We start from the raw sequence: 21,350 nt of genomic DNA, 5'->3' as shown, positions 1-21,350 counted from the left end.
TGCCTCTGCCCGCAGGTGCCGACGGTCCGCTTTCGCTTGCAGCTCACTCGGCACGGCTGCTGCTGGTGGGAGGGGCCTAAGCTAAGGAGGCCGGCCGGCTGGCGCCCCCCGCGGCTGCGGTCGTTGTCGGGCCGTTGACAGGAGATCAAAGAGCAGGGCCCCCGCCCGGGACTGGCGGGCAGGCAGGCGAGCAAGCAGGCAGGCAAGAGAGGGGGAGAGCGGAGTCCGGGCGGCCGGCAGCCGCGTGCGGACCGGGCTCCAGAGGCGTCGGCCTGCGCCGCTGCGCGCCAGCCGGACGCCCGCGCGCCCGCCCAAGGCCGGCGTCGGGCATCGCTTCTCGGCCTTTTGGCTAAGATCAAGTGTAGTATCTGTTCTTATCAGTTTAATATCTGATACGTCCCCCATCGGGGGACCACATATTAAACGGATTTTTGGAACAGGGAGCTGGATCAGGAGCTTGCTCCGTCCTCTCCACGCATCGGCCCGGTATTGCAGCGCCTCCGGGAACGGTGCACTACCTTCTCTCAGCGGTGAAAAGACAGACGTAGCTAGCAAGCAAGCGAGGTGGACCGGAGCTCCTTCCTCTCCGGTCTCGTCTCTCGTCCATCTGTGTGTCTCTGTGTCTCTCTCTCTCCCCCTCCCCGTTCCCGTGCTCCCTCCGTGCACTTTCCCGCGCCTCGACTCTCTCGGCAAGCAGGCCGGCCCCCTTTTCGGCTCCCGTGCGTTTTCCCTCCAAAAAACTTAGTTTTTTCCTCCTTTTTCCAGGGAGGCAGGCGTGGCTTGTGTGTGTGTGTGTGTGTGTGTGTGTGTGTGTGTGTGTGTGTGTGTGTGTGTCCCCGTCCTTGCAGGCGGGCCCCTTTCGACAGCCGGCCGTTTTCCCTCCAAAAAACTTAGTATATACACCTTTTCTTTCTTTTTTTCGGCAGGCAGGCAGGTGTGTGTGTGTCCCCGTCCCTCCCGAGAGAGCGCTGCCCCTTGCCTCTGCCCGCAGGTGCCGACGGTCCGCTTTCGCTTGCAGCTCACTCGGCACGGCTGCTGCTGGTGGGAGGGGCCTAAGCTAAGGAGGCCGGCCGGCTGGCGCCCCCCGCGGCTGCGGTCGTTGTCGGGCCGTTGACAGGAGATCAAAGAGCAGGGCCCCCGCCCGGGACTGGCGGGCAGGCAGGCGAGCAAGCAGGCAGGCAAGAGAGGGGGAGAGCGGAGTCCGGGCGGCCGGCAGCCGCGTGCGGACCGGGCTCCAGAGGCGTCGGCCTGCGCCGCTGCGCGCCAGCCGGACGCCCGCGCGCCCGCCCAAGGCCGGCGTCGGGCATCGCTTCTCGGCCTTTTGGCTAAGATCAAGTGTAGTATCTGTTCTTATCAGTTTAATATCTGATACGTCCCCCATCGGGGGACCACATATTAAACGGATTTTTGGAACAGGGAGCTGGATCAGGAGCTTGCTCCGTCCTCTCCACGCATCGGCCCGGTATTGCAGCGCCTCCGGGAACGGTGCACTACCTTCTCTCAGCGGTGAAAAGACAGACGTAGCTAGCAAGCAAGCGAGGTGGACCGGAGCTCCTTCCTCTCCGGTCTCGTCTCTCGTCCATCTGTGTGTCTCTGTGTCTCTCTCTCTCCCCCTCCCCGTTCCCGTGCTCCCTCCGTGCACTTTCCCGCGCCTCGACTCTCTCGGCAAGCAGGCCGGCCCCCTTTTCGGCTCCCGTGCGTTTTCCCTCCAAAAAACTTAGTTTTTTCCTCCTTTTTCCAGGGAGGCAGGCGTGGCTTGTGTGTGTGTGTGTGTGTGTGTGTGTGTGTGTGTGTGTGTGTGTGTGTGTGTCCCCGTCCTTGCAGGCGGGCCCCTTTCGACAGCCGGCCGTTTTCCCTCCAAAAAACTTAGTATATACACCTTTTCTTTCTTTTTTTCGGCAGGCAGGCAGGTGTGTGTGTGTCCCCGTCCCTCCCGAGAGAGCGCTGCCCCTTGCCTCTGCCCGCAGGTGCCGACGGTCCGCTTTCGCTTGCAGCTCACTCGGCACGGCTGCTGCTGGTGGGAGGGGCCTAAGCTAAGGAGGCCGGCCGGCTGGCGCCCCCCGCGGCTGCGGTCGTTGTCGGGCCGTTGACAGGAGATCAAAGAGCAGGGCCCCCGCCCGGGACTGGCGGGCAGGCAGGCGAGCAAGCAGGCAGGCAAGAGAGGGGGAGAGCGGAGTCCGGGCGGCCGGCAGCCGCGTGCGGACCGGGCTCCAGAGGCGTCGGCCTGCGCCGCTGCGCGCCAGCCGGACGCCCGCGCGCCCGCCCAAGGCCGGCGTCGGGCATCGCTTCTCGGCCTTTTGGCTAAGATCAAGTGTAGTATCTGTTCTTATCAGTTTAATATCTGATACGTCCCCCATCGGGGGACCACATATTAAACGGATTTTTGGAACAGGGAGCTGGATCAGGAGCTTGCTCCGTCCTCTCCACGCATCGGCCCGGTATTGCAGCGCCTCCGGGAACGGTGCACTACCTTCTCTCAGCGGTGAAAAGACAGACGTAGCTAGCAAGCAAGCGAGGTGGACCGGAGCTCCTTCCTCTCCGGTCTCGTCTCTCGTCCATCTGTGTGTCTCTGTGTCTCTCTCTCTCCCCCTCCCCGTTCCCGTGCTCCCTCCGTGCACTTTCCCGCGCCTCGACTCTCTCGGCAAGCAGGCCGGCCCCCTTTTCGGCTCCCGTGCGTTTTCCCTCCAAAAAACTTAGTTTTTTCCTCCTTTTTCCAGGGAGGCAGGCGTGGCTTGTGTGTGTGTGTGTGTGTGTGTGTGTGTGTGTGTGTGTGTGTGTGTGTGTGTCCCCGTCCTTGCAGGCGGGCCCCTTTCGACAGCCGGCCGTTTTCCCTCCAAAAAACTTAGTATATACACCTTTTCTTTCTTTTTTTCGGCAGGCAGGCAGGTGTGTGTGTGTCCCCGTCCCTCCCGAGAGAGCGCTGCCCCTTGCCTCTGCCCGCAGGTGCCGACGGTCCGCTTTCGCTTGCAGCTCACTCGGCACGGCTGCTGCTGGTGGGAGGGGCCTAAGCTAAGGAGGCCGGCCGGCTGGCGCCCCCCGCGGCTGCGGTCGTTGTCGGGCCGTTGACAGGAGATCAAAGAGCAGGGCCCCCGCCCGGGACTGGCGGGCAGGCAGGCGAGCAAGCAGGCAGGCAAGAGAGGGGGAGAGCGGAGTCCGGGCGGCCGGCAGCCGCGTGCGGACCGGGCTCCAGAGGCGTCGGCCTGCGCCGCTGCGCGCCAGCCGGACGCCCGCGCGCCCGCCCAAGGCCGGCGTCGGGCATCGCTTCTCGGCCTTTTGGCTAAGATCAAGTGTAGTATCTGTTCTTATCAGTTTAATATCTGATACGTCCCCCATCGGGGGACCACATATTAAACGGATTTTTGGAACAGGGAGCTGGATCAGGAGCTTGCTCCGTCCTCTCCACGCATCGGCCCGGTATTGCAGCGCCTCCGGGAACGGTGCACTACCTTCTCTCAGCGGTGAAAAGACAGACGTAGCTAGCAAGCAAGCGAGGTGGACCGGAGCTCCTTCCTCTCCGGTCTCGTCTCTCGTCCATCTGTGTGTCTCTGTGTCTCTCTCTCTCCCCCTCCCCGTTCCCGTGCTCCCTCCGTGCACTTTCCCGCGCCTCGACTCTCTCGGCAAGCAGGCCGGCCCCCTTTTCGGCTCCCGTGCGTTTTCCCTCCAAAAAACTTAGTTTTTTCCTCCTTTTTCCAGGGAGGCAGGCGTGGCTTGTGTGTGTGTGTGTGTGTGTGTGTGTGTGTGTGTGTGTGTGTGTGTGTGTGTCCCCGTCCTTGCAGGCGGGCCCCTTTCGACAGCCGGCCGTTTTCCCTCCAAAAAACTTAGTATATACACCTTTTCTTTCTTTTTTTCGGCAGGCAGGCAGGTGTGTGTGTGTCCCCGTCCCTCCCGAGAGAGCGCTGCCCCTTGCCTCTGCCCGCAGGTGCCGACGGTCCGCTTTCGCTTGCAGCTCACTCGGCACGGCTGCTGCTGGTGGGAGGGGCCTAAGCTAAGGAGGCCGGCCGGCTGGCGCCCCCCGCGGCTGCGGTCGTTGTCGGGCCGTTGACAGGAGATCAAAGAGCAGGGCCCCCGCCCGGGACTGGCGGGCAGGCAGGCGAGCAAGCAGGCAGGCAAGAGAGGGGGAGAGCGGAGTCCGGGCGGCCGGCAGCCGCGTGCGGACCGGGCTCCAGAGGCGTCGGCCTGCGCCGCTGCGCGCCAGCCGGACGCCCGCGCGCCCGCCCAAGGCCGGCGTCGGGCATCGCTTCTCGGCCTTTTGGCTAAGATCAAGTGTAGTATCTGTTCTTATCAGTTTAATATCTGATACGTCCCCCATCGGGGGACCACATATTAAACGGATTTTTGGAACAGGGAGCTGGATCAGGAGCTTGCTCCGTCCTCTCCACGCATCGGCCCGGTATTGCAGCGCCTCCGGGAACGGTGCACTACCTTCTCTCAGCGGTGAAAAGACAGACGTAGCTAGCAAGCAAGCGAGGTGGACCGGAGCTCCTTCCTCTCCGGTCTCGTCTCTCGTCCATCTGTGTGTCTCTGTGTCTCTCTCTCTCCCCCTCCCCGTTCCCGTGCTCCCTCCGTGCACTTTCCCGCGCCTCGACTCTCTCGGCAAGCAGGCCGGCCCCCTTTTCGGCTCCCGTGCGTTTTCCCTCCAAAAAACTTAGTTTTTTCCTCCTTTTTCCAGGGAGGCAGGCGTGGCTTGTGTGTGTGTGTGTGTGTGTGTGTGTGTGTGTGTGTGTGTGTGTGTGTGTGTCCCCGTCCTTGCAGGCGGGCCCCTTTCGACAGCCGGCCGTTTTCCCTCCAAAAAACTTAGTATATACACCTTTTCTTTCTTTTTTTCGGCAGGCAGGCAGGTGTGTGTGTGTCCCCGTCCCTCCCGAGAGAGCGCTGCCCCTTGCCTCTGCCCGCAGGTGCCGACGGTCCGCTTTCGCTTGCAGCTCACTCGGCACGGCTGCTGCTGGTGGGAGGGGCCTAAGCTAAGGAGGCCGGCCGGCTGGCGCCCCCCGCGGCTGCGGTCGTTGTCGGGCCGTTGACAGGAGATCAAAGAGCAGGGCCCCCGCCCGGGACTGGCGGGCAGGCAGGCGAGCAAGCAGGCAGGCAAGAGAGGGGGAGAGCGGAGTCCGGGCGGCCGGCAGCCGCGTGCGGACCGGGCTCCAGAGGCGTCGGCCTGCGCCGCTGCGCGCCAGCCGGACGCCCGCGCGCCCGCCCAAGGCCGGCGTCGGGCATCGCTTCTCGGCCTTTTGGCTAAGATCAAGTGTAGTATCTGTTCTTATCAGTTTAATATCTGATACGTCCCCCATCGGGGGACCACATATTAAACGGATTTTTGGAACAGGGAGCTGGATCAGGAGCTTGCTCCGTCCTCTCCACGCATCGGCCCGGTATTGCAGCGCCTCCGGGAACGGTGCACTACCTTCTCTCAGCGGTGAAAAGACAGACGTAGCTAGCAAGCAAGCGAGGTGGACCGGAGCTCCTTCCTCTCCGGTCTCGTCTCTCGTCCATCTGTGTGTCTCTGTGTCTCTCTCTCTCCCCCTCCCCGTTCCCGTGCTCCCTCCGTGCACTTTCCCGCGCCTCGACTCTCTCGGCAAGCAGGCCGGCCCCCTTTTCGGCTCCCGTGCGTTTTCCCTCCAAAAAACTTAGTTTTTTCCTCCTTTTTCCAGGGAGGCAGGCGTGGCTTGTGTGTGTGTGTGTGTGTGTGTGTGTGTGTGTGTGTGTGTGTGTGTGTGTGTCCCCGTCCTTGCAGGCGGGCCCCTTTCGACAGCCGGCCGTTTTCCCTCCAAAAAACTTAGTATATACACCTTTTCTTTCTTTTTTTCGGCAGGCAGGCAGGTGTGTGTGTGTCCCCGTCCCTCCCGAGAGAGCGCTGCCCCTTGCCTCTGCCCGCAGGTGCCGACGGTCCGCTTTCGCTTGCAGCTCACTCGGCACGGCTGCTGCTGGTGGGAGGGGCCTAAGCTAAGGAGGCCGGCCGGCTGGCGCCCCCCGCGGCTGCGGTCGTTGTCGGGCCGTTGACAGGAGATCAAAGAGCAGGGCCCCCGCCCGGGACTGGCGGGCAGGCAGGCGAGCAAGCAGGCAGGCAAGAGAGGGGGAGAGCGGAGTCCGGGCGGCCGGCAGCCGCGTGCGGACCGGGCTCCAGAGGCGTCGGCCTGCGCCGCTGCGCGCCAGCCGGACGCCCGCGCGCCCGCCCAAGGCCGGCGTCGGGCATCGCTTCTCGGCCTTTTGGCTAAGATCAAGTGTAGTATCTGTTCTTATCAGTTTAATATCTGATACGTCCCCCATCGGGGGACCACATATTAAACGGATTTTTGGAACAGGGAGCTGGATCAGGAGCTTGCTCCGTCCTCTCCACGCATCGGCCCGGTATTGCAGCGCCTCCGGGAACGGTGCACTACCTTCTCTCAGCGGTGAAAAGACAGACGTAGCTAGCAAGCAAGCGAGGTGGACCGGAGCTCCTTCCTCTCCGGTCTCGTCTCTCGTCCATCTGTGTGTCTCTGTGTCTCTCTCTCTCCCCCTCCCCGTTCCCGTGCTCCCTCCGTGCACTTTCCCGCGCCTCGACTCTCTCGGCAAGCAGGCCGGCCCCCTTTTCGGCTCCCGTGCGTTTTCCCTCCAAAAAACTTAGTTTTTTCCTCCTTTTTCCAGGGAGGCAGGCGTGGCTTGTGTGTGTGTGTGTGTGTGTGTGTGTGTGTGTGTGTGTGTGTGTGTGTGTGTCCCCGTCCTTGCAGGCGGGCCCCTTTCGACAGCCGGCCGTTTTCCCTCCAAAAAACTTAGTATATACACCTTTTCTTTCTTTTTTTCGGCAGGCAGGCAGGTGTGTGTGTGTCCCCGTCCCTCCCGAGAGAGCGCTGCCCCTTGCCTCTGCCCGCAGGTGCCGACGGTCCGCTTTCGCTTGCAGCTCACTCGGCACGGCTGCTGCTGGTGGGAGGGGCCTAAGCTAAGGAGGCCGGCCGGCTGGCGCCCCCCGCGGCTGCGGTCGTTGTCGGGCCGTTGACAGGAGATCAAAGAGCAGGGCCCCCGCCCGGGACTGGCGGGCAGGCAGGCGAGCAAGCAGGCAGGCAAGAGAGGGGGAGAGCGGAGTCCGGGCGGCCGGCAGCCGCGTGCGGACCGGGCTCCAGAGGCGTCGGCCTGCGCCGCTGCGCGCCAGCCGGACGCCCGCGCGCCCGCCCAAGGCCGGCGTCGGGCATCGCTTCTCGGCCTTTTGGCTAAGATCAAGTGTAGTATCTGTTCTTATCAGTTTAATATCTGATACGTCCCCCATCGGGGGACCACATATTAAACGGATTTTTGGAACAGGGAGCTGGATCAGGAGCTTGCTCCGTCCTCTCCACGCATCGGCCCGGTATTGCAGCGCCTCCGGGAACGGTGCACTACCTTCTCTCAGCGGTGAAAAGACAGACGTAGCTAGCAAGCAAGCGAGGTGGACCGGAGCTCCTTCCTCTCCGGTCTCGTCTCTCGTCCATCTGTGTGTCTCTGTGTCTCTCTCTCTCCCCCTCCCCGTTCCCGTGCTCCCTCCGTGCACTTTCCCGCGCCTCGACTCTCTCGGCAAGCAGGCCGGCCCCCTTTTCGGCTCCCGTGCGTTTTCCCTCCAAAAAACTTAGTTTTTTCCTCCTTTTTCCAGGGAGGCAGGCGTGGCTTGTGTGTGTGTGTGTGTGTGTGTGTGTGTGTGTGTGTGTGTGTGTGTGTGTGTCCCCGTCCTTGCAGGCGGGCCCCTTTCGACAGCCGGCCGTTTTCCCTCCAAAAAACTTAGTATATACACCTTTTCTTTCTTTTTTTCGGCAGGCAGGCAGGTGTGTGTGTGTCCCCGTCCCTCCCGAGAGAGCGCTGCCCCTTGCCTCTGCCCGCAGGTGCCGACGGTCCGCTTTCGCTTGCAGCTCACTCGGCACGGCTGCTGCTGGTGGGAGGGGCCTAAGCTAAGGAGGCCGGCCGGCTGGCGCCCCCCGCGGCTGCGGTCGTTGTCGGGCCGTTGACAGGAGATCAAAGAGCAGGGCCCCCGCCCGGGACTGGCGGGCAGGCAGGCGAGCAAGCAGGCAGGCAAGAGAGGGGGAGAGCGGAGTCCGGGCGGCCGGCAGCCGCGTGCGGACCGGGCTCCAGAGGCGTCGGCCTGCGCCGCTGCGCGCCAGCCGGACGCCCGCGCGCCCGCCCAAGGCCGGCGTCGGGCATCGCTTCTCGGCCTTTTGGCTAAGATCAAGTGTAGTATCTGTTCTTATCAGTTTAATATCTGATACGTCCCCCATCGGGGGACCACATATTAAACGGATTTTTGGAACAGGGAGCTGGATCAGGAGCTTGCTCCGTCCTCTCCACGCATCGGCCCGGTATTGCAGCGCCTCCGGGAACGGTGCACTACCTTCTCTCAGCGGTGAAAAGACAGACGTAGCTAGCAAGCAAGCGAGGTGGACCGGAGCTCCTTCCTCTCCGGTCTCGTCTCTCGTCCATCTGTGTGTCTCTGTGTCTCTCTCTCTCCCCCTCCCCGTTCCCGTGCTCCCTCCGTGCACTTTCCCGCGCCTCGACTCTCTCGGCAAGCAGGCCGGCCCCCTTTTCGGCTCCCGTGCGTTTTCCCTCCAAAAAACTTAGTTTTTTCCTCCTTTTTCCAGGGAGGCAGGCGTGGCTTGTGTGTGTGTGTGTGTGTGTGTGTGTGTGTGTGTGTGTGTGTGTGTGTGTGTCCCCGTCCTTGCAGGCGGGCCCCTTTCGACAGCCGGCCGTTTTCCCTCCAAAAAACTTAGTATATACACCTTTTCTTTCTTTTTTTCGGCAGGCAGGCAGGTGTGTGTGTGTCCCCGTCCCTCCCGAGAGAGCGCTGCCCCTTGCCTCTGCCCGCAGGTGCCGACGGTCCGCTTTCGCTTGCAGCTCACTCGGCACGGCTGCTGCTGGTGGGAGGGGCCTAAGCTAAGGAGGCCGGCCGGCTGGCGCCCCCCGCGGCTGCGGTCGTTGTCGGGCCGTTGACAGGAGATCAAAGAGCAGGGCCCCCGCCCGGGACTGGCGGGCAGGCAGGCGAGCAAGCAGGCAGGCAAGAGAGGGGGAGAGCGGAGTCCGGGCGGCCGGCAGCCGCGTGCGGACCGGGCTCCAGAGGCGTCGGCCTGCGCCGCTGCGCGCCAGCCGGACGCCCGCGCGCCCGCCCAAGGCCGGCGTCGGGCATCGCTTCTCGGCCTTTTGGCTAAGATCAAGTGTAGTATCTGTTCTTATCAGTTTAATATCTGATACGTCCCCCATCGGGGGACCACATATTAAACGGATTTTTGGAACAGGGAGCTGGATCAGGAGCTTGCTCCGTCCTCTCCACGCATCGGCCCGGTATTGCAGCGCCTCCGGGAACGGTGCACTACCTTCTCTCAGCGGTGAAAAGACAGACGTAGCTAGCAAGCAAGCGAGGTGGACCGGAGCTCCTTCCTCTCCGGTCTCGTCTCTCGTCCATCTGTGTGTCTCTGTGTCTCTCTCTCTCCCCCTCCCCGTTCCCGTGCTCCCTCCGTGCACTTTCCCGCGCCTCGACTCTCTCGGCAAGCAGGCCGGCCCCCTTTTCGGCTCCCGTGCGTTTTCCCTCCAAAAAACTTAGTTTTTTCCTCCTTTTTCCAGGGAGGCAGGCGTGGCTTGTGTGTGTGTGTGTGTGTGTGTGTGTGTGTGTGTGTGTGTGTGTGTGTGTGTCCCCGTCCTTGCAGGCGGGCCCCTTTCGACAGCCGGCCGTTTTCCCTCCAAAAAACTTAGTATATACACCTTTTCTTTCTTTTTTTCGGCAGGCAGGCAGGTGTGTGTGTGTCCCCGTCCCTCCCGAGAGAGCGCTGCCCCTTGCCTCTGCCCGCAGGTGCCGACGGTCCGCTTTCGCTTGCAGCTCACTCGGCACGGCTGCTGCTGGTGGGAGGGGCCTAAGCTAAGGAGGCCGGCCGGCTGGCGCCCCCCGCGGCTGCGGTCGTTGTCGGGCCGTTGACAGGAGATCAAAGAGCAGGGCCCCCGCCCGGGACTGGCGGGCAGGCAGGCGAGCAAGCAGGCAGGCAAGAGAGGGGGAGAGCGGAGTCCGGGCGGCCGGCAGCCGCGTGCGGACCGGGCTCCAGAGGCGTCGGCCTGCGCCGCTGCGCGCCAGCCGGACGCCCGCGCGCCCGCCCAAGGCCGGCGTCGGGCATCGCTTCTCGGCCTTTTGGCTAAGATCAAGTGTAGTATCTGTTCTTATCAGTTTAATATCTGATACGTCCCCCATCGGGGGACCACATATGATTTTTGGAACAGGGAGCTGGATCAGGAGCTTGCTCCGTCCTCTCCACGCATCGGCCCGGTATTGCAGCGCCTCCGGGAACGGTGCACTACCTTCTCTCAGCGGTGAAAAGACAGACGTAGCTAGCAAGCAAGCGAGGTGGACCGGAGCTCCTTCCTCTCCGGTCTCGTCTCTCGTCCATCTGTGTGTCTCTGTGTCTCTCTCTCTCCCCCTCCCCGTTCCCGTGCTCCCTCCGTGCACTTTCCCGCGCCTCGACTCTCTCGGCAAGCAGGCCGGCCCCCTTTTCGGCTCCCGTGCGTTTTCCCTCCAAAAAACTTAGTTTTTTCCTCCTTTTTCCAGGGAGGCAGGCGTGGCTTGTGTGTGTGTGTGTGTGTGTGTGTGTGTGTGTGTGTGTGTGTGTGTGTGTGCCCCGTCCTTGCAGGCGGGCCCCTTTCGACAGCCGGCCGTTTTCCCTCCAAAAAACTTAGTATATACACCTTTTCTTTCTTTTTTTCGGCAGGCAGGCAGGTGTGTGTGTGTCCCCGTCCCTCCCGAGAGAGCGCTGCCCCTTGCCTCTGCCCGCAGGTGCCGACGGTCCGCTTTCGCTTGCAGCTCACTCGGCACGGCTGCTGCTGGTGGGAGGGGCCTAAGCTAAGGAGGCCGGCCGGCTGGCGCCCCCCGCGGCTGCGGTCGTTGTCGGGCCGTTGACAGGAGATCAAAGAGCAGGGCCCCCGCCCGGGACTGGCGGGCAGGCAGGCGAGCAAGCAGGCAGGCAAGAGAGGGGGAGAGCGGAGTCCGGGCGGCCGGCAGCCGCGTGCGGACCGGGCTCCAGAGGCGTCGGCCTGCGCCGCTGCGCGCCAGCCGGACGCCCGCGCGCGCCGCCCAAGGCCGGCGTCGGGCATCGCTTCTCGGCCTTTTGGCTAAGATCAAGTGTAGTATCTGTTCTTATCAGTTTAATATCTGATACGTCCCCCATCGGGGGACCACATATTAAACGGATTTTTGGAACAGGGAGCTGGATCAGGAGCTTGCTCCGTCCTCTCCACGCATCGGCCCGGTATTGCAGCGCCTCCGGGAACGGTGCACTACCTTCTCTCAGCGGTGAAAAGACAGACGTAGCTAGCAAGCAAGCGAGGTGGACCGGAGCTCCTTCCTCTCCGGTCTCGTCTCTCGTCCATCTGTGTGTCTCTGTGTCTCTCTCTCTCCCCCTCCCCGTTCCCGTGCTCCCTCCGTGCACTTTCCCGCGCCTCGACTCTCTCGGCAAGCAGGCCGGCCCCCTTTTCGGCTCCCGTGCGTTTTCCCTCCAAAAAACTTAGTTTTTTCCTCCTTTTTCCAGGGAGGCAGGCGTGGCTTGTGTGTGTGTGTGTGTGTGTGTGTGTGTGTGTGTGTGTGTGTGTGTGTGTGTCCCCGTCCTTGCAGGCGGGCCCCTTTCGACAGCCGGCCGTTTTCCCTCCAAAAAACTTAGTATATACACCTTTTCTTTCTTTTTTTCGGCAGGCAGGCAGGTGTGTGTGTGTCCCCGTCCCTCCCGAGAGAGCGCTGCCCCTTGCCTCTGCCCGCAGGTGCCGACGGTCCGCTTTCGCTTGCAGCTCACTCGGCACGGCTGCTGCTGGTGGGAGGGGCCTAAGCTAAGGAGGCCGGCCGGCTGGCGCCCCCCGCGGCTGCGGTCGTTGTCGGGCCGTTGACAGGAGATCAAAGAGCAGGGCCCCCGCCCGGGACTGGCGGGCAGGCAGGCGAGCAAGCAGGCAGGCAAGAGAGGGGGAGAGCGGAGTCCGGGCGGCCGGCAGCCGCGTGCGGACCGGGCTCCAGAGGCGTCGGCCTGCGCCGCTGCGCGCCAGCCGGACGCCCGCGCGCCCGCCCAAGGCCGGCGTCGGGCATCGCTTCTCGGCCTTTTGGCTAAGATCAAGTGTAGTATCTGTTCTTATCAGTTTAATATCTGATACGTCCCCCATCGGGGGACCACATATTAAACGGATTTTTGGAACAGGGAGCTGGATCAGGAGCTTGCTCCGTCCTCTCCACGCATCGGCCCGGTATTGCAGCGCCTCCGGGAACGGTGCACTACCTTCTCTCAGCGGTGAAAAGACAGACGTAGCTAGCAAGCAAGCGAGGTGGACCGGAGCTCCTTCCTCTCCGGTCTCGTCTCTCGTCCATCTGTGTGTCTCTGTGTCTCTCTCTCTCCCCCTCCCCGTTCCCGTGCTCCCTCCGTGCACTTTCCCGCGCCTCGACTCTCTCGGCAAGCAGGCCGGCCCCCTTTTCGGCTCCCGTGCGTTTTCCCTCCAAAAAACTTAGTTTTTTCCTCCTTTTTCCAGGGAGGCAGGCGTGGCTTGTGTGTGTGTGTGTGTGTGTGTGTGTGTGTGTGTGTGTGTGTGTGTGTGTGTCCCCGTCCTTGCAGGCGGGCCCCTTTCGACAGCCGGCCGTTTTCCCTCCAAAAAACTTAGTATATACACCTTTTCTTTCTTTTTTTCGGCAGGCAGGCAGGTGTGTGTGTGTCCCCGTCCCTCCCGAGAGAGCGCTGCCCCTTGCCTCTGCCCGCAGGTGCCGACGGTCCGCTTTCGCTTGCAGCTCACTCGGCACGGCTGCTGCTGGTGGGAGGGGCCTAAGCTAAGGAGGCCGGCCGGCTGGCGCCCCCCGCGGCTGCGGTCGTTGTCGGGCCGTTGACAGGAGATCAAAGAGCAGGGCCCCCGCCCGGGACTGGCGGGCAGGCAGGCGAGCAAGCAGGCAGGCAAGAGAGGGGGAGAGCGGAGTCCGGGCGGCCGGCAGCCGCGTGCGGACCGGGCTCCAGAGGCGTCGGCCTGCGCCGCTGCGCGCCAGCCGGACGCCCGCGCGCCCGCCCAAGGCCGGCGTCGGGCATCGCTTCTCGGCCTTTTGGCTAAGATCAAGTGTAGTATCTGTTCTTATCAGTTTAATATCTGATACGTCCCCCATCGGGGGACCACATATTAAACGGATTTTTGGAACAGGGAGCTGGATCAGGAGCTTGCTCCGTCCTCTCCACGCATCGGCCCGGTATTGCAGCGCCTCCGGGAACGGTGCACTACCTTCTCTCAGCGGTGAAAAGACAGACGTAGCTAGCAAGCAAGCGAGGTGGACCGGAGCTCCTTCCTCTCCGGTCTCGTCTCTCGTCCATCTGTGTGTCTCTGTGTCTCTCTCTCTCCCCCTCCCCGTTCCCGTGCTCCCTCCGTGCACTTTCCCGCGCCTCGACTCTCTCGGCAAGCAGGCCGGCCCCCTTTTCGGCTCCCGTGCGTTTTCCCTCCAAAAAACTTAGTTTTTTCCTCCTTTTTCCAGGGAGGCAGGCGTGGCTTGTGTGTGTGTGTGTGTGTGTGTGTGTGTGTGTGTGTGTGTGTGTGTGTGTGTCCCCGTCCTTGCAGGCGGGCCCCTTTCGACAGCCGGCCGTTTTCCCTCCAAAAAACTTAGTATATACACCTTTTCTTTCTTTTTTTCGGCAGGCAGGCAGGTGTGTGTGTGTCCCCGTCCCTCCCGAGAGAGCGCTGCCCCTTGCCTCTGCCCGCAGGTGCCGACGGTCCGCTTTCGCTTGCAGCTCACTCGGCACGGCTGCTGCTGGTGGGAGGGGCCTAAGCTAAGGAGGCCGGCCGGCTGGCGCCCCCCGCGGCTGCGGTCGTTGTCGGGCCGTTGACAGGAGATCAAAGAGCAGGGCCCCCGCCCGGGACTGGCGGGCAGGCAGGCGAGCAAGCAGGCAGGCAAGAGAGGGGGAGAGCGGAGTCCGGGCGGCCGGCAGCCGCGTGCGGACCGGGCTCCAGAGGCGTCGGCCTGCGCCGCTGCGCGCCAGCCGGACGCCCGCGCGCCCGCCCAAGGCCGGCGTCGGGCATCGCTTCTCGGCCTTTTGGCTAAGATCAAGTGTAGTATCTGTTCTTATCAGTTTAATATCTGATACGTCCCCCATCGGGGGACCACATATTAAACGGATTTTTGGAACAGGGAGCTGGATCAGGAGCTTGCTCCGTCCTCTCCACGCATCGGCCCGGTATTGCAGCGCCTCCGGGAACGGTGCACTACCTTCTCTCAGCGGTGAAAAGACAGACGTAGCTAGCAAGCAAGCGAGGTGGACCGGAGCTCCTTCCTCTCCGGTCTCGTCTCTCGTCCATCTGTGTGTCTCTGTGTCTCTCTCTCTCCCCCTCCCCGTTCCCGTGCTCCCTCCGTGCACTTTCCCGCGCCTCGACTCTCTCGGCAAGCAGGCCGGCCCCCTTTTCGGCTCCCGTGCGTTTTCCCTCCAAAAAACTTAGTTTTTTCCTCCTTTTTCCAGGGAGGCAGGCGTGGCTTGTGTGTGTGTGTGTGTGTGTGTTTGTGTGTGTGTGTGTGTGTGTGTGTGGTGTCCCCGTCCTTGCAGGCGGGCCCCTTTCGACAGCCGGCCGTTTTCCCTCCAAAAAACTTAGTATATACACCTTTTCTTTCTTTTTTTCGGCAGGCAGGCAGGTGTGTGTGTGTCCCCGTCCCTCCCGAGAGAGCGCTGCCCCTTGCCTCTGCCCGCAGGTGCCGACGGTCCGCTTTCGCTTGCAGCTCACTCGGCACGGCTGCTGCTGGTGGGAGGGGCCTAAGCTAAGGAGGCCGGCCGGCTGGCGCCCCCCGCGGCTGCGGTCGTTGTCGGGCCGTTGACAGGAGATCAAAGAGCAGGGCCCCCGCCCGGGACTGGCGGGCAGGCAGGCGAGCAAGCAGGCAGGCAAGAGAGGGGGAGAGCGGAGTCCGGGCGGCCGGCAGCCGCGTGCGGACCGGGCTCCAGAGGCGTCGGCCTGCGCCGCTGCGCGCCAGCCGGACGCCCGCGCGCCCGCCCAAGGCCGGCGTCGGGCATCGCTTCTCGGCCTTTTGGCTAAGATCAAGTGTAGTATCTGTTCTTATCAGTTTAATATCTGATACGTCCCCCATCGGGGGACCACATATTAAACGGATTTTTGGAACAGGGAGCTGGATCAGGAGCTTGCTCCGTCCTCTCCACGCATCGGCCCGGTATTGCAGCGCCTCCGGGAACGGTGCACTACCTTCTCTCAGCGGTGAAAAGACAGACGTAGCTAGCAAGCAAGCGAGGTGGACCGGAGCTCCTTCCTCTCCGGTCTCGTCTCTCGTCCATCTGTGTGTCTCTGTGTCTCTCTCTCTCCCCCTCCCCGTTCCCGTGCTCCCTCCGTGCACTTTCCCGCGCCTCGACTCTCTCGGCAAGCAGGCCGGCCCCCTTTTCGGCTCCCGTGCGTTTTCCCTCCAAAAAACTTAGTTTTTTCCTCCTTTTTCCAGGGAGGCAGGCGTGGCTTGTGTGTGTGTGTGTGTGTGTGTGTGTGTGTGTGTGTGTGTGTGTGTGTGTGTGTCCCCGTCCTTGCAGGCGGGCCCCTTTCGACAGCCGGCCGTTTTCCCTCCAAAAAACTTAGTATATACACCTTTTCTTTCTTTTTTTCGGCAGGCAGGCAGGTGTGTGTGTGTCCCCGTCCCTCCCGAGAGAGCGCTGCCCCTTGCCTCTGCCCGCAGGTGCCGACGGTCCGCTTTCGCTTGCAGCTCACTCGGCACGGCTGCTGCTGGTGGGAGGGGCCTAAGCTAAGGAGGCCGGCCGGCTGGCGCCCCCCGCGGCTGCGGTCGTTGTCGGGCCGTTGACAGGAGATCAAAGAGCAGGGCCCCCGCCCGGGACTGGCGGGCAGGCAGGCGAGCAAGCAGGCAGGCAAGAGAGGGGGAGAGCGGAGTCCGGGCGGCCGGCAGCCGCGTGCGGACCGGGCTCCAGAGGCGTCGGCCTGCGCCGCTGCGCGCCAGCCGGACGCCCGCGCGCCCGCCCAAGGCCGGCGTCGGGCATCGCTTCTCGGCCTTTTGGCTAAGATCAAGTGTAGTATCTGTTCTTATCAGTTTAATATCTGATACGTCCTCGGGGGACCACATATTAAACGGATTTTTGGAACAGGGAGCTGGATCAGGAGCTTGCTCCGTCCTCTCCACGCATCGGCCCGGTATTGCAGCGCCTCCGGGAACGGTGCACTACCTTCTCTCAGCGGTGAAAAGACAGACGTAGCTAGCAAGCAAGCGAGGTGGACCGGAGCTCCTTCCTCTCCGGTCTCGTCTCTCGTCCATCTGTGTGTCTCTGTGTCTCTCTCTCTCCCCCTCCCCGTTCCCGTGCTCCCTCCGTGCACTTTCCCGCGCCTCGACTCTCTCGGCAAGCAGGCCGGCCCCCTTTTCGGCTCCCGTGCGTTTTCCCTCCAAAAAACTTAGTTTTTTCCTCCTTTTTCCAGGGAGGCAGGCGTGGCTTGTGTGTGTGTGTGTGTGTGTGTGTGTGTGTGTGTGTGTGTGTGTGTGTGTGTCCCCGTCCTTGCAGGCGGGCCCCTTTCGACAGCCGGCCGTTTTCCCTCCAAAAAACTTAGTATATACACCTTTTCTTTCTTTTTTTCGGCAGGCAGGCAGGTGTGTGTGTGTCCCCGTCCCTCCCGAGAGAGCGCTGCCCCTTGCCTCTGCCCGCAGGTGCCGACGGTCCGCTTTCGCTTGCAGCTCACTCGGCACGGCTGCTGCTGGTGGGAGGGGCCTAAGCTAAGGAGGCCGGCCGGCTGGCGCCCCCCGCGGCTGCGGTCGTTGTCGGGCCGTTGACAGGAGATCAAAGAGCAGGGCCCCCGCCCGGGACTGGCGGGCAGGCAGGCGAGCAAGCAGGCAGGCAAGAGAGGGGGAGAGCGGAGTCCGGGCGGCCGGCAGCCGCGTGCGGACCGGGCTCCAGAGGCGTCGGCCTGCGCCGCTGCGCGCCAGCCGGACGCCCGCGCGCCCGCCCAAGGCCGGCGTCGGGCATCGCTTCTCGGCCTTTTGGCTAAGATCAAGTGTAGTATCTGTTCTTATCAGTTTAATATCTGATACGTCCCCCATCGGGGGACCACATATTAAACGGATTTTTGGAACAGGGAGCTGGATCAGGAGCTTGCTCCGTCCTCTCCACGCATCGGCCCGGTATTGCAGCGCCTCCGGGAACGGTGCACTACCTTCTCTCAGCGGTGAAAAGACAGACGTAGCTAGCAAGCAAGCGAGGTGGACCGGAGCTCCTTCCTCTCCGGTCTCGTCTCTCGTCCATCTGTGTGTCTCTGTGTCTCTCTCTCTCCCCCTCCCCGTTCCCGTGCTCCCTCCGTGCACTTTCCCGCGCCTCGACTCTCTCGGCAAGCAGGCCGGCCCCCTTTTCGGCTCCCGTGCGTTTTCCCTCCAAAAAACTTAGTTTTTTCCTCCTTTTTCCAGGGAGGCAGGCGTGGCTTGTGTGTGTGTGTGTGTGTGTGTGTGTGTGTGTGTGTGTGTGTGTGTGTGTGTCCCCGTCCTTGCAGGCGGGCCCCTTTCGACAGCCGGCCGTTTTCCCTCCAAAAAACTTAGTATATACACCTTTTCTTTCTTTTTTTCGGCAGGCAGGCAGGTGTGTGTGTGTCCCCGTCCCTCCCGAGAGAGCGCTGCCCCTTGCCTCTGCCCGCAGGTGCCGACGGTCCGCTTTCGCTTGCAGCTCACTCGGCACGGCTGCTGCTGGTGGGAGGGGCCTAAGCTAAGGAGGCCGGCCGGCTGGCGCCCCCCGCGGCTGCGGTCGTTGTCGGGCCGTTGACAGGAGATCAAAGAGCAGGGCCCCCGCCCGGGACTGGCGGGCAGGCAGGCGAGCAAGCAGGCAGGCAAGAGAGGGGGAGAGCGGAGTCCGGGCGGCCGGCAGCCGCGTGCGGACCGGGCTCCAGAGGCGTCGGCCTGCGCCGCTGCGCGCCAGCCGGACGCCCGCGCGCCCGCCCAAGGCCGGCGTCGGGCATCGCTTCTCGGCCTTTTGGCTAAGATCAAGTGTAGTATCTGTTCTTATCAGTTTAATATCTGATACGTCCCCCATCGGGGGACCACATATTAAACGGATTTTTGGAACAGGGAGCTGGATCAGGAGCTTGCTCCGTCCTCTCCACGCATCGGCCCGGTATTGCAGCGCCTCCGGGAACGGTGCACTACCTTCTCTCAGCGGTGAAAAGACAGACGTAGCTAGCAAGCAAGCGAGGTGGACCGGAGCTCCTTCCTCTCCGGTCTCGTCTCTCGTCCATCTGTGTGTCTCTGTGTCTCTCTCTCTCCCCCTCCCCGTTCCCGTGCTCCCTCCGTGCACTTTCCCGCGCCTCGACTCTCTCGGCAAGCAGGCCGGCCCCCTTTTCGGCTCCCGTGCGTTTTCCCTCCAAAAAACTTAGTTTTTTCCTCCTTTTTCCAGGGAGGCAGGCGTGGCTTGTGTGTGTGTGTGTGTGTGTGTGTGTGTGTGTGTGTGTGTGTGTGTGTGTGTCCCCGTCCTTGCAGGCGGGCCCCTTTCGACAGCCGGCCGTTTTCCCTCCAAAAAACTTAGTATATACACCTTTTCTTTCTTTTTTTCGCAGGTGTGTGTGTGTCCCCGTCCCTCCCGAGAGAGCGCTGCCCCTTGCCTCTGCCCGCAGGTGCCGACGGTCCGCTTTCGCTTGCAGCTCACTCGGCACGGCTGCTGCTGGTGGGAGGGGCCTAAGCTAAGGAGGCCGGCCGGCTGGCGCCCCCCGCGGCTGCGGTCGTTGTCGGGCCGTTGACAGGAGATCAAAGAGCAGGGCCCCCGCCCGGGACTGGCGGGCAGGCAGGCGAGCAAGCAGGCAGGCAAGAGAGGGGGAGAGCGGAGTCCGGGCGGCCGGCAGCCGCGTGCGGACCGGGCTCCAGAGGCGTCGGCCTGCGCCGCTGCGCGCCAGCCGGACGCCCGCGCGCCCGCCCAAGGCCGGCGTCGGGCATCGCTTCTCGGCCTTTTGGCTAAGATCAAGTGTAGTATCTGTTCTTATCAGTTTAATATCTGATACGTCCCCCATCGGGGGACCACATATTAAACGGATTTTTGGAACAGGGAGCTGGATCAGGAGCTTGCTCCGTCCTCTCCACGCATCGGCCCGGTATTGCAGCGCCTCCGGGAACGGTGCACTACCTTCTCTCAGCGGTGAAAAGACAGACGTAGCTAGCAAGCAAGCGAGGTGGACCGGAGCTCCTTCCTCTCCGGTCTCGTCTCTCGTCCATCTGTGTGTCTCTGTGTCTCTCTCTCTCCCCCTCCCCGTTCCCGTGCTCCCTCCGTGCACTTTCCCGCGCCTCGACTCTCTCGGCAAGCAGGCCGGCCCCCTTTTCGGCTCCCGTGCGTTTTCCCTCCAAAAAACTTAGTTTTTTCCTCCTTTTTCCAGGGAGGCAGGCGTGGCTTGTGTGTGTGTGTGTGTGTGTGTGTGTGTGTGTGTGTGTGTGTGTGTGTGTCCCCGTCCTTGCAGGCGGGCCCCTTTCGACAGCCGGCCGTTTTCCCTCCAAAAAACTTAGTATATACACCTTTTCTTTCTTTTTTTCGGCAGGCAGGCAGGTGTGTGTGTGTCCCCGTCCCTCCCGAGAGAGCGCTGCCCCTTGCCTCTGCCCGCAGGTGCCGACGGTCCGCTTTCGCTTGCAGCTCACTCGGCACGGCTGCTGCTGGTGGGAGGGGCCTAAGCTAAGGAGGCCGGCCGGCTGGCGCCCCCCGCGGCTGCGGTCGTTGTCGGGCCGTTGACAGGAGATCAAAGAGCAGGGCCCCCGCCCGGGACTGGCGGGCAGGCAGGCGAGCAAGCAGGCAGGCAAGAGAGGGGGAGAGCGGAGTCCGGGCGGCCGGCAGCCGCGTGCGGACCGGGCTCCAGAGGCGTCGGCCTGCGCCGCTGCGCGCCAGCCGGACGCCCGCGCGCCCGCCCAAGGCCGGCGTCGGGCATCGCTTCTCGGCCTTTTGGCTAAGATCAAGTGTAGTATCTGTTCTTATCAGTTTAATATCTGATACGTCCCCCATCGGGGGACCACATATTAAACGGATTTTTGGAACAGGGAGCTGGATCAGGAGCTTGCTCCGTCCTCTCCACGCATCGGCCCGGTATTGCAGCGCCTCCGGGAACGGTGCACTACCTTCTCTCAGCGGTGAAAAGACAGACGTAGCTAGCAAGCAAGCGAGGTGGACCGGAGCTCCTTCCTCTCCGGTCTCGTCTCTCGTCCATCTGTGTGTCTCTGTGTCTCTCTCTCTCCCCCTCCCCGTTCCCGTGCTCCCTCCGTGCACTTTCCCGCGCCTCGACTCTCTCGGCAAGCAGGCCGGCCCCCTTTTCGGCTCCCGTGCGTTTTCCCTCCAAAAAACTTAGTTTTTTCCTCCTTTTTCCAGGGAGGCAGGCGTGGCTTGTGTGTGTGTGTGTGTGTGTGTGTGTGTGTGTGTGTGTGTGTGTGTGTGTGTCCCCGTCCTTGCAGGCGGGCCCCTTTCGACAGCCGGCCGTTTTCCCTCCAAAAAACTTAGTATATACACCTTTTCTTTCTTTTTTTCGGCAGGCAGGCAGGTGTGTGTGTGTCCCCGTCCCTCCCGAGAGAGCGCTGCCCCTTGCCTCTGCCCGCAGGTGCCGACGGTCCGCTTTCGCTTGCAGCTCACTCGGCACGGCTGCTGCTGGTGGGAGGGGCCTAAGCTAAGGAGGCCGGCCGGCTGGCGCCCCCCGCGGCTGCGGTCGTTGTCGGGCCGTTGACAGGAGATCAAAGAGCAGGGCCCCCGCCCGGGACTGGCGGGCAGGCAGGCGAGCAAGCAGGCAGGCAAGAGAGGGGGAGAGCGGAGTCCGGGCGGCCGGCAGCCGCGTGCGGACCGGGCTCCAGAGGCGTCGGCCTGCGCCGCTGCGCGCCAGCCGGACGCCCGCGCGCCCGCCCAAGGCCGGCGTCGGGCATCGCTTCTCGGCCTTTTGGCTAAGATCAAGTGTAGTATCTGTTCTTATCAGTTTAATATCTGATACGTCCCCCATCGGGGGACCACATATTAAACGGATTTTTGGAACAGGGAGCTGGATCAGGAGCTTGCTCCGTCCTCTCCACGCATCGGCCCGGTATTGCAGCGCCTCCGGGAACGGTGCACTACCTTCTCTCAGCGGTGAAAAGACAGACGTAGCTAGCAAGCAAGCGAGGTGGACCGGAGCTCCTTCCTCTCCGGTCTCGTCTCTCGTCCATCTGTGTGTCTCTGTGTCTCTCTCTCTCCCCCTCCCCGTTCCCGTGCTCCCTCCGTGCACTTTCCCGCGCCTCGACTCTCTCGGCAAGCAGGCCGGCCCCCTTTTCGGCTCCCGTGCGTTTTCCCTCCAAAAAACTTAGTTTTTTCCTCCTTTTTCCAGGGAGGCAGGCGTGGCTTGTGTGTGTGTGTGTGTGTGTGTGTGTGTGTGTGTGTGTGTGTGTGTGTGTGTCCCCGTCCTTGCAGGCGGGCCCCTTTCGACAGCCGGCC

General features: G+C 62.9%; 22 non-coding genes across 22 annotated transcripts; all 22 read left to right on the top strand.

Moving 5' to 3' along the window:
• The first annotated feature begins 329 nt into the window (after positions 1 to 329).
• Positions 330 to 520, top strand: LOC148809948 (U2 spliceosomal RNA). Its single transcript, XR_016087127.1, has one exon. It is a non-coding gene; the product is annotated as a U2 spliceosomal RNA (small nuclear RNA).
• Positions 521 to 1,305: 785 nt separating this feature from the next.
• LOC148809947 (U2 spliceosomal RNA) lies at positions 1,306 to 1,496 on the top strand. The gene has a single exon (XR_016087126.1). It is a non-coding gene; the product is annotated as a U2 spliceosomal RNA (small nuclear RNA).
• A 785-nt stretch (positions 1,497 to 2,281) lies between these two features.
• Positions 2,282 to 2,472, top strand: LOC148809946 (U2 spliceosomal RNA). The gene has a single exon (XR_016087125.1). It is a non-coding gene; the product is annotated as a U2 spliceosomal RNA (small nuclear RNA).
• A 785-nt stretch (positions 2,473 to 3,257) lies between these two features.
• Positions 3,258 to 3,448, top strand: LOC148809945 (U2 spliceosomal RNA). The gene has a single exon (XR_016087124.1). It is a non-coding gene; the product is annotated as a U2 spliceosomal RNA (small nuclear RNA).
• A 785-nt stretch (positions 3,449 to 4,233) lies between these two features.
• Positions 4,234 to 4,424, top strand: LOC148809944 (U2 spliceosomal RNA). Its single transcript, XR_016087123.1, has one exon. It is a non-coding gene; the product is annotated as a U2 spliceosomal RNA (small nuclear RNA).
• A 785-nt stretch (positions 4,425 to 5,209) lies between these two features.
• LOC148809943 (U2 spliceosomal RNA) lies at positions 5,210 to 5,400 on the top strand. The gene has a single exon (XR_016087122.1). It is a non-coding gene; the product is annotated as a U2 spliceosomal RNA (small nuclear RNA).
• A 785-nt stretch (positions 5,401 to 6,185) lies between these two features.
• Positions 6,186 to 6,376, top strand: LOC148809942 (U2 spliceosomal RNA). Its single transcript, XR_016087121.1, has one exon. It is a non-coding gene; the product is annotated as a U2 spliceosomal RNA (small nuclear RNA).
• Positions 6,377 to 7,161: 785 nt separating this feature from the next.
• LOC148809941 (U2 spliceosomal RNA) lies at positions 7,162 to 7,352 on the top strand. Its single transcript, XR_016087120.1, has one exon. It is a non-coding gene; the product is annotated as a U2 spliceosomal RNA (small nuclear RNA).
• A 785-nt stretch (positions 7,353 to 8,137) lies between these two features.
• LOC148809940 (U2 spliceosomal RNA) lies at positions 8,138 to 8,328 on the top strand. The gene has a single exon (XR_016087118.1). It is a non-coding gene; the product is annotated as a U2 spliceosomal RNA (small nuclear RNA).
• Positions 8,329 to 9,113: 785 nt separating this feature from the next.
• On the top strand, positions 9,114 to 9,304 carry LOC148809939 (U2 spliceosomal RNA). Its single transcript, XR_016087117.1, has one exon. It is a non-coding gene; the product is annotated as a U2 spliceosomal RNA (small nuclear RNA).
• A 785-nt stretch (positions 9,305 to 10,089) lies between these two features.
• Positions 10,090 to 10,274, top strand: LOC148809938 (U2 spliceosomal RNA). The gene has a single exon (XR_016087080.1). It is a non-coding gene; the product is annotated as a U2 spliceosomal RNA (small nuclear RNA).
• Positions 10,275 to 11,059: 785 nt separating this feature from the next.
• Positions 11,060 to 11,250, top strand: LOC148809937 (U2 spliceosomal RNA). Its single transcript, XR_016087116.1, has one exon. It is a non-coding gene; the product is annotated as a U2 spliceosomal RNA (small nuclear RNA).
• A 785-nt stretch (positions 11,251 to 12,035) lies between these two features.
• LOC148809936 (U2 spliceosomal RNA) lies at positions 12,036 to 12,226 on the top strand. Its single transcript, XR_016087115.1, has one exon. It is a non-coding gene; the product is annotated as a U2 spliceosomal RNA (small nuclear RNA).
• Positions 12,227 to 13,011: 785 nt separating this feature from the next.
• On the top strand, positions 13,012 to 13,202 carry LOC148809935 (U2 spliceosomal RNA). The gene has a single exon (XR_016087114.1). It is a non-coding gene; the product is annotated as a U2 spliceosomal RNA (small nuclear RNA).
• A 785-nt stretch (positions 13,203 to 13,987) lies between these two features.
• Positions 13,988 to 14,178, top strand: LOC148809934 (U2 spliceosomal RNA). The gene has a single exon (XR_016087113.1). It is a non-coding gene; the product is annotated as a U2 spliceosomal RNA (small nuclear RNA).
• A 786-nt stretch (positions 14,179 to 14,964) lies between these two features.
• Positions 14,965 to 15,155, top strand: LOC148809933 (U2 spliceosomal RNA). Its single transcript, XR_016087112.1, has one exon. It is a non-coding gene; the product is annotated as a U2 spliceosomal RNA (small nuclear RNA).
• A 787-nt stretch (positions 15,156 to 15,942) lies between these two features.
• Positions 15,943 to 16,129, top strand: LOC148809932 (U2 spliceosomal RNA). Its single transcript, XR_016087082.1, has one exon. It is a non-coding gene; the product is annotated as a U2 spliceosomal RNA (small nuclear RNA).
• Positions 16,130 to 16,914: 785 nt separating this feature from the next.
• On the top strand, positions 16,915 to 17,105 carry LOC148809931 (U2 spliceosomal RNA). The gene has a single exon (XR_016087111.1). It is a non-coding gene; the product is annotated as a U2 spliceosomal RNA (small nuclear RNA).
• Positions 17,106 to 17,890: 785 nt separating this feature from the next.
• LOC148809930 (U2 spliceosomal RNA) lies at positions 17,891 to 18,081 on the top strand. The gene has a single exon (XR_016087110.1). It is a non-coding gene; the product is annotated as a U2 spliceosomal RNA (small nuclear RNA).
• A 776-nt stretch (positions 18,082 to 18,857) lies between these two features.
• On the top strand, positions 18,858 to 19,048 carry LOC148809929 (U2 spliceosomal RNA). Its single transcript, XR_016087109.1, has one exon. It is a non-coding gene; the product is annotated as a U2 spliceosomal RNA (small nuclear RNA).
• Positions 19,049 to 19,831: 783 nt separating this feature from the next.
• LOC148809928 (U2 spliceosomal RNA) lies at positions 19,832 to 20,022 on the top strand. Its single transcript, XR_016087107.1, has one exon. It is a non-coding gene; the product is annotated as a U2 spliceosomal RNA (small nuclear RNA).
• Positions 20,023 to 20,807: 785 nt separating this feature from the next.
• LOC148809927 (U2 spliceosomal RNA) lies at positions 20,808 to 20,998 on the top strand. Its single transcript, XR_016087106.1, has one exon. It is a non-coding gene; the product is annotated as a U2 spliceosomal RNA (small nuclear RNA).
• The last annotated feature ends 352 nt before the right edge of the window (positions 20,999 to 21,350 follow it).

The sequence above is a fragment of the Atractosteus spatula genome, unplaced genomic scaffold, assembly GCF_055471065.1.
Source record: "Atractosteus spatula isolate fAtrSpa1 unplaced genomic scaffold, fAtrSpa1.hap1 Scaffold_105, whole genome shotgun sequence".
In the NCBI taxonomy this organism is placed as follows: domain Eukaryota; kingdom Metazoa; phylum Chordata; class Actinopteri; order Semionotiformes; family Lepisosteidae; genus Atractosteus; species Atractosteus spatula.
Note: the sequence above shows the minus strand (reverse complement) of the source record. Positions and strands in the feature narration are given on the sequence as shown.